This window comes from Tamandua tetradactyla, chromosome 2 (genome assembly GCF_023851605.1).
Source record: "Tamandua tetradactyla isolate mTamTet1 chromosome 2, mTamTet1.pri, whole genome shotgun sequence".
Classification (NCBI taxonomy): Eukaryota; Metazoa; Chordata; class Mammalia; order Pilosa; family Myrmecophagidae; genus Tamandua; species Tamandua tetradactyla.
The window spans coordinates 42,342,535-42,348,534 of record NC_135328.1 but is presented as its reverse complement, the minus strand read 5'-3'; positions in this window follow the sequence as shown (position 1 = coordinate 42,348,534).

Sequence of the window (6,000 nt, the reverse complement as noted above, 5' to 3'; positions counted from 1 at the left end):
GAGACAGACATTTAAGCTAATAACTATAATACAACACGGTGAGTGGTCTATTAGAGGAGTATATCCAGTACTATAGGAGCACAAAAGACAGAATCTTTAATTCTTGCTGGAGGAGGTTGAAAATGAAAGTCAAATCTGGTTTGGACACTACATCCAGGAACATACATTTATAGCAGAGTGGTGAGAGGTCTTGCTTTGCTATCTGATAATTTTTGCTCAAGTACTGACTTTGCCACTTACTTATTTGTGATCATGGGCAAGTCACTCAGCTTTCTAGATCTGCTTCTTTATCTGCAATGTGGGGAAAGAGTTCATGTCATATACATGTATATAAGGTGAGAACAAAGTGAAATATAAGCTGCGAAGTGCTTAGCATCTTTTCTAGCATCTAATTAATGTTCAAAAATATTACATCTGTTTATCATTCTTATTCTTATTATTGCATAATGATGATGGGTGTTGATTTGCAAGCAAACTTGTGATGTGGTATTGTCATAGGAATCAGAAAGTACTGGCTAAAAAGTTCAGTTATAAAGTTTACTACCTGTGTGACAATTAGCAGATTTTTCACTTTTCTGAAGAAATTTATATGACTTGACCAAGGTGGGAAAGTAAGCCACTTACTTTCATCCTCCAGATTTCCTTCCAGATTTCCAAAAGCAAATTTTTTGAACAAGGGGGCATTTCAAAAATTTGTCCTTTCAAGGTACTTATTGAGTCCTCATGGGTACTCATCATTGGTTTTGGAAGTCATGTGTTTTGGGGGAAATACTGCAAAAGGATTATGACATATCATATTTCCTGGTATATGAGTCAAATTTGGCCTAGGTGCATAATCACAGATGCATGTCAGATCAGAACTTGCATACTGATGAATAGGCAAAATGAACAGGAGTTGGCTTTATGTTTAGGGAATGAAGAAGGCTGTGTTTGAAGAAAATACATCTAGTTGGCTGGCTATGGTCTCTGTCCTTAAGAAACCCTAGCTGGAGGAATGCTCACAGCTAATGGGACTACAATATTGTATCTGCTGTAATGGAGGAGAGGTGCAATTTGCTGTGGGGGCACAAAAGTGGATGTTTAATCTCTCCCAGAAATTTGGCCAAACGAGGTTGACAGAATCATGAAAGCTGAAGTTCCAGGCAGAGAGAAGATAATTGCAAAGAGCTAGAAAACAGTACTAGGAGTATGCTGGGGGAGTGGTGAGAAATGAGTAGTCTGGGGTGTTTGGGAAGGAGTGTTGGACCAGACTGGAAAGATAAGTTGGGGTTATATTTGGGTAAGAAAAGTGATAGGAAACTGCTCTCAGTTGGGTACCCTCAATATGCATCACTGCCCCTAATGACCACTCTTACCACTATAACAAAAATGGTCAATAACCATTTTCTTACTGTGTTATGCATCATATTTAGAGCTTTCCATATTATATCTCCTTTACTTGTCACAAAGGTGGAAAGGGTTAGTGTTTCAAATAGAATAGAAATTGTCTGAGAGTAATAACCCTCCTCCACTGCCCCCAAATAACAGTAGCGTAAATAAGATAAAAACTTGTTTGTCTCTCATGTAAAAACCTTCAAGTTCATAGCTATTAGAGTGGTTCCCATCCATGAAGGTCTCAGGTAATTGGGCTGCTTCTGTTTTTTTGCACCTCCATTTCAATTCCCAAGGCCATGACAAAGTCCAAGTATGGCTGCCTTTGTGCTGGGTAGCTTGTCTGCATTATTGTCAGCAGCAAAAAGGAAGGGATAAAAGAAAGTTGGTTATGGGATTAAACTGGATTTGTTCTAAGAAAGCTTCCTAAGACATCCGCTTGCATCTTGTTGTCCACCAGTTAGTCACATAGCCACACCTAGCTATAGCGGATGTCAGGAAATGTAGTATTTATTATAGGCAACCATGTGCGCAATTGAAAGTGGGAGTTCTATCTTTGTGAAATAAAGGGTGAATGAATAACTGTCTCTACTAAAGGTAAATATTTTATTCTTACTTTCCAAATATGGAAATTGAGGTTTACAGAAGTAAGGTAAGTTGTCCATGGTAGCACAACTAGTAAGTGACTAAGATTTCTATGGACTCTAGTTTTTGTGTTCTGAACAACAGATCTTGCTACTCCAACATACTCATATAGCCCACTCTGGGTTCCCCCCAAAGCAGAGCCCAAGACACGTACCGGTGAGAACATTTGGAAGGCAATCATAGAATATTCAACCATCCCAGTTTTCCTGGGATATTTGAGGGGGTTACTGAGCTGCAGGACTTTCAGTTCTAACCATTGGACAGTCCTGGACAAACTGTCTCATGGATCATATGGCCATGCAATAGTCGTAAGCAAGGATGAAGGAGCAGGGAAAATGAGACAGACAAGGAGAAAAGCCAGTGTGAATGTGCCTTGTCAAGCAAGGGAGCTCCATTTCATCAGGACCTCTGAGAAGCCCACAGAACACCCTTCAAAATTGTTCTCCTGAAAGACAGGTGCCTGCAGCTCTCTTTAGTGGCTGCTTTTTCTCTTAGTTGAGGGTTGTTCCCAGAAACTTTCACTCCTCTATACTTCTGGGCTACACCTACCTGCCCATGAGTCAATAGTGACAAGTCATAGAAGCCTGGGTGAAAATTTTAGAAGGATGCATTCTATCACTTGATGAGAAGCTGTGGCAGCAACAAGTGAGTGGAAATGATCTACCATAGTGAGAGCTCCAACTGATAGGTGAGCTGAGGCAATATGAGGTGGGCCTCAGAAAAGTCTGCTACATAATGCATGCGCTCTTATTTACGAACTTTGAAGGCCCAAGATTTTATCCACATGGCAGTGATTTTTAAACTATACTCCTTTGATTTTCTAGGGGATTTTAGGAGTTTTTTTGGGCCAGGCTTGTTCTGTGTGTGTGTGTGTGTGCATGCGTGCATATTTCTGTTGCAAGGATTAGTTGGAACTTTGCTTCTTTTTTTAACTTAAACCAGAGAAGTTCTGATATTTATCTCATTTGCATGTTATATGTCTTTGTAACCTTTTCTTGAAGAATGCGTTCTGTAATTTAAAATGTTTATAACATGCTGCAGTGGGTAATAGGGAGTCATTGAAGTGTTTATGAGGGGAATTAATGATCACATTAAGATTGAGAATTCTCATTCTTGTGGTAGCCTGGAGAATGGGGAGGAAGAGCAAGCCTGAAAGCAATCTTGTTGCTGCTGTAATTATCCAATCAATGCATGATATAGAAGAAACTACAGAAAGGCAAATGGAGAACAGAGTACTAATATACATATGTTAGAGTTTCCTAGACTAGGTGACCAATTGGATTTGAATGGTAAATTAGAAGAGATTGAGGAGAAATTTCCCCATCCCAAATTTCTGATTTGGCTAGCTTAGTACTATATAGTGCCATTTGCTGAGAAAAGATACACAGTGGAAGGAATTGTTTCAGGGAGATTTAGTGATTCATCTATTTTATAGGTAAGTGGCCAGCACCTGGGACCCTTTGTCCTAAAACATGGCAAAGGTGATATTTGGGGAGGGCTATGAGATTTTAGAGAAGGCCCTGGGCCCCTGCCTCCCTTTGAGAACCCACATAGGTGGAATCATTCAAGCAAATAATCCTTTATTCTCAGGGCTAATGCAGAAAGAAAATCAATATTTCTTCTTGGAATAAACAGACTAGGGTGTACTGCTGGTGGTGCCTGGGACCCTTACTATTCCACCCTTGCCAGAAATGTTAACAACTAGATTCATTTGATTTACTTAGCAATTGTACACTGGAGACAATGTAACATGGGGTGAAATGGTTTTTCATTCTTTAATTCATTCATACATGCAACATCAGTGGAATAACCCTTTTGCCAAATCTAGCTGAACTTTTTACAAGTTGTAAAAAGCATGGCTCCTGGCCTTGAGTAGTGATTTGTATGTTTTCCTAGTCATTTGACCTTTAGAAACTTCTCTTTGTATCGTATTGATGGCAACACATACTGTGATAAAATTAGTAAAAAGCAAAATAAAATGACAACAACAAAGGAAAAACACATACTACATATAACAACAAATAGAATGAAATCAATACTCTTTGAGGTCTATTTGGAAACTACAAGATATGAAAAAAAGAAGAATGGCTTTCTCAAAACCTGAACCTCAGCCAGATGTGAAGGGTGGCCATTTTCACTTTTTAAAATACAACACAGAACTTCAGAGATCTTAGGAGACAACCACAGACTGCTTTAGAATATCTTCCCAGTACTTTAAATTCATCACTTTCCCCAGGATTCACCTTTAATTTCTTCTTCTGTAACGAGCATGTTGTGGGGGCGGGGGGGTGGCGGGGAGCAGTAATTTTTAAGAAATACAGATGTATGGGAAAGGATTTTTAAATTGTATGTATAAAAATTATATATATTCAGATTATAGTGATGATGATGATAATGATGGTGCATTTTAACTCATATCACTGCCTATGCCTGCAAGGCCCATTAACTAAGCATCATTGAAGCCAAGTTTTTCCTTTGAGTAGACTTGGACTTTGACTGCAGAGCTGCTGTTCATGAAGAGAGTGCTGAAACTCTCAGACTATTTAGTGTCCAGCTGAGGGGATGGAGGCTCTTAAGCTATCTTCATGCTCCTTCCCCATCTAGAAGAACCTCTTAGTTCTGACATACTAAGGGTCAGACCTTGCACAAATGATGAGAAAGCTAGCATAGTGGTAAATGTGACCTCACCCTATTACTCTGGGGTCTTCACTCTACCTCAGCTGCACCAGAATCCATGGCTCAGTCTTCTAACTTGTGAGCACACTCTATCTACACCAAGTATTATTGAATGCTTGTCAGACACAAAAACTTTACTCAACTGAGACCTTTTTGAAAATTCTACGTAAAATGGATAAGAGCAACTCTGCTGAGATGGTATGAAGACCAAGGAACCCAGTGCCCATAGACGATTCTTTATCACTCTCGGTGGCTTCTAGAGATGACAGAACCTACTTTGCAAATTTGTGATCTAGATTATCCCCAATCTTGAGTGCTCATGGGAAATTTACTTAAGTTAGACTTCCTAAGTTTAAATACCCCCTAAAATCTTCACAATTTTTGTTACTCCAGAAAGAATTACTTAACTTCTCTGTCTCTTATCTTTTAAGTGAATAACATTGTTTTTCACCACAAAATATGATTACTGTGAGGATTATGTGATATAAGTTATGTAAAAAATACTAAGAATCATGGCTGGCACATAGATTACCCAGGACATGTTACACAGTGTTATTTTGGTTATTGTCATAGCCCTAATTTTGAATAACTTTTACTTACTCTGAGAAATCAATCTATGCCCATGTGCTTATATGCACATCTTTCTTGGAAGAAAGAAGATCTGCATTATCAGTAGTGAAAACCCACAGGACCTGCTTTTTGCTTATCTTCTCTCTTTAGCCACTATTTTTGAGTGTTGTCTGACCTCACAGCAGCTTTCCTCACTCTACAAATGAGGAAATGATGTGCTAACAGGGCTAACCCACTTGTCCATAGCTAGGTAGCTAACATGTGGCAAAGCCAGGGTACATATTTAGAACTACGTTGTTCAAAAGCCCATGCCCTTACTAATATTTTTCCTTAAAGAGCTTTTCAAACGATAGTTCTAGGATAAAGTTTTCACATTCTGGTGTACACATACACAGATGATGCTCAGGAATAAGTGGTACCCTCCTCACTGATGCTCTATAAACTTGTACACATGGAAATGGCAGTAATTATGTCAGGAAGGGCTCCAGGTACTTCTTTTTACAGTCAAAGGAGAGTGTCACATGTGAAACCCTAATTCAAGAAATGCTCCTTCACTTTCTCCATCCTGGACAGTCTTTTTGTTTCAGATTAGCCTCACAGATGTAAAGCTCTCTCTACTTGGATGCTGAAAGATGCAAAACAGTGTAATGTGGACTTTGTTGTCAGACTCGGAATCAAATAATGCCTTTTCCATGTCTTACCTATGTGATTTTTACAAGTCTTTTCTGTTTGTTGAGA